Genomic DNA, 3022 nt, shown 5'->3' with positions numbered 1-3022 from the left:
CCTGATTCTTTTTCTATAATAATACACTGGTGAAAGGTACCTTACTATGGAATATGAAAAATATAACACCAAGTGATAATCAACTATAAAACTGGAGTGGATTTTTTTTTGCATTTTAAGAGGTTGGGCAGGGAAGTTAGCTCAGTTGTTCTGCCACCTGCCTCACAAGCACAAGGGCCTGAGTTCCGATCCCCGGTACAAAAAAAAAAAGTTTAAAAAAAATTTAAGAGCCTAACCCAGATTCACTTCAAAATATATGGGGTTTCACCACCTCATTTATTTTTCTCATGATGACTTTTCTGCTCTTCCTTTATACATATAAAAGTGTTAAATGTTTGCTTTTGGCTTGGCAACAAAAGGTCACTGCTTACAACATAAAAGAATTTAACTTTCGAAAGTCAAAAAAGAATGTCAAGAAAATAATAATACTCTTGTATACATGCTTATGTAAATATGTGTGCAGTAAGGCTAATTCTGTAAAATGTCAAAATAGCTTTCCCAGTTCTTGACACTCTTGAGTCTAAGTTTCCCAGGCCACTGATTTTATTATCGATTAGAATCCCTCATTTTGGAAGGTGGTAGGTTTTCAATTCACCAATTATATTGGTTTCTACTGGGCAATCATACGTGAATAGGCATTGTAAGCTGATGCCTATAACTCATGGCCTGAGCACTCAGATCTAGAAGAGGATACTTAGAAATAAACTCTGTGTTAAGAGTTGATTTAGGTATTGTTATGTGATGACTTTTAAGGAGGTACAGAAGATCACTCCTACTGGAATGGTTAAGGTTTAATGAGCTCCACAGTCTAGCTACTCCAGAACTTACAGATGTCAGCATTTCACCATGAGAACTTCATTTGGTCAGGAGTATGTACCTTATTGAAATCAAATAGTCTTAAAATGGGTAATGGGAGTACATAAATGCCTCTCTGTCCATATATATCAAAAACAGTTGGAAAATAGTGAGGGATATTGAATCAATAAAGGACTTCAGCTTTCCTTTGAAGAGGCAAGTTTGATGACATGCTTTGGTTCACCATAACTAGCAAAGACTTGTTTCTCCTCCTGACTCCTTGCTATTCTCAAGTGGCAAAGCAGCCACTCAAAGCCAAATCGCAATACTTCTCAGTGACCTCAGTGACACTGTGCCCTGTCCTTCTCAGTAATATCAATGTGAGATTTTTTTTCCTCATTGAGTTTATTGGTACATTTTAGGTATACAGTACAGTTACATTCATTACTGGAATTCTGTACCTTCATATGACAGGTCTTGGTTCTCATTTTTTCCCCTTGTCCCTGCCCTCCCTTCACCCCCTCCTCCCCTCCCTATTTACAAACACTTTATTTCCATTTTTTCATTTTCTCATATTTTTTTCTTTTCCCTTGTTCCCTTTCCCCTACCCTTCCCACTTTCCCTACACCTTTAGCCCTTTTCTTCCTATTTCACACTATTAATTATCCCATTAGGAACTTTTGTACTATTATAGTTTTTCACACCAAAGAGACTATTTGGTATTTACACGTGTGTGACTTATTTATTTCACTTAAGAGTATATCCTCAATATGTATCCATGTGAGATTTTTTTTTAAAAAAAACCTGTTGAATCAGTTGAAGTAGAGAAATAGACCACTCACTCAGCCACATTTGTAATTTTAAACTGACGAAATGGTTTATACGGCATGTTTCTCTCAATTTGCTAAACTGAATTGGTATTTTTGGCACCACCTGAACTAGGCCAGAAAAGGAAGGCATGACATTGACTGTACCTTTCTTAGCGAGCAGGAAGAGGGTGCATGGTAAGATACTGGTGAAGATAATGTTGAGCTGGGTGAATTCTCACATATGGAACCTCGACCAGTTTATTTACCTTATTTACTACTATTTCCTGTTGTATTCTAACTTATAAGTCCAGTTTATTTTCTTTTTTAATGAAGTTTACTGGTATATTTTAGGTATACAATGTAATGGCATTCATATTATATTCATTAGAAAGTTGCACCTTTACATGATATATCTTAGTTCTTATTTTCCCCATTCCTCCGCCCTCCCTTCAACTGCTTCACCCCAACCTATATACAAAGACTTTGTTTCCATTTTTTTCCATTTCATATTTTTTTCAACCTATATACAAAGACTTTGTTTCCATTTTTTTCCATTTCTCATATTTTTCCTTTCCCTTCCCCTCCCACTTCCTCTACCTCATTTACACCGTCTCTTCAGATTTCAGATTATCAATTATACATTTTGATTCTTATTTACACTTTTAGTTTTTCTCACCAGAGAAACTATTTGGTATTTACACATGTGTGCCCTGTTTATTTCACTTAGTACTATGGCCTCAATGTGCATCTATTTAACTATAAATGTCTCTAGAGTCTCATTCTTTATGGCTAAGTAGTACTCCATTTTAAAAAAAACACACAACTTCTTTATCCAGTCTCCAGTTGATGGGCAATTGGGCTGCTTCCAAGTTTTAGCTATTATAAATTGTGCCACTCTAAACTTGGGCGCACATATGTCTCTGTGGTAAAATTCTTTTAGTTCTTTTGGGACGATACCCAGCAGAGGAATAGCTGGGTCAAATGGGACCTCTAATCCTGGTTCTTTGAGGTATCTCCATGTTGAGTTCCACAGTGGTTGCACCAGTCTGCACTCCCAACAATGGAGAAGCCATTCCTGTCACAACCCCTCCAGCATTTGCTATTGGTTGATTTCTTGATAGCAGCCATTCCTTCTGGGGTGAGGTGGAATCTCAGTGTTCTTTTCATCTGCATCTCTTGAATGACCAGTGATATTGAACATTTTTTCATATGGTTATTTGCTGTTTTTATTTCTTTGTCTGAGAAATGTCTGTTCATTTCAGCTACCTATTTTTTTTTCTTTTTTTTTTTCCTTTTTATTGAGGTTATTGGTACAATCTAGGTATACAATACAGTTACATTCATCATTGGGATTCTGTACCTTTACATAATAGGTCTTGATTCTCATTTTTCCCTTTGTCCCGCCCTCCCTTCACCCC

The sequence above is a fragment of the Fukomys damarensis genome, unplaced genomic scaffold (assembly GCF_012274545.1).
Source record: "Fukomys damarensis isolate Sample0158 unplaced genomic scaffold, DMR_v1.0_HiC HiC_scaffold_1, whole genome shotgun sequence".
NCBI lineage: Eukaryota > Metazoa > Chordata > Mammalia > Rodentia > Bathyergidae > Fukomys > Fukomys damarensis.
Note: the sequence above shows the minus strand (reverse complement) of the source record.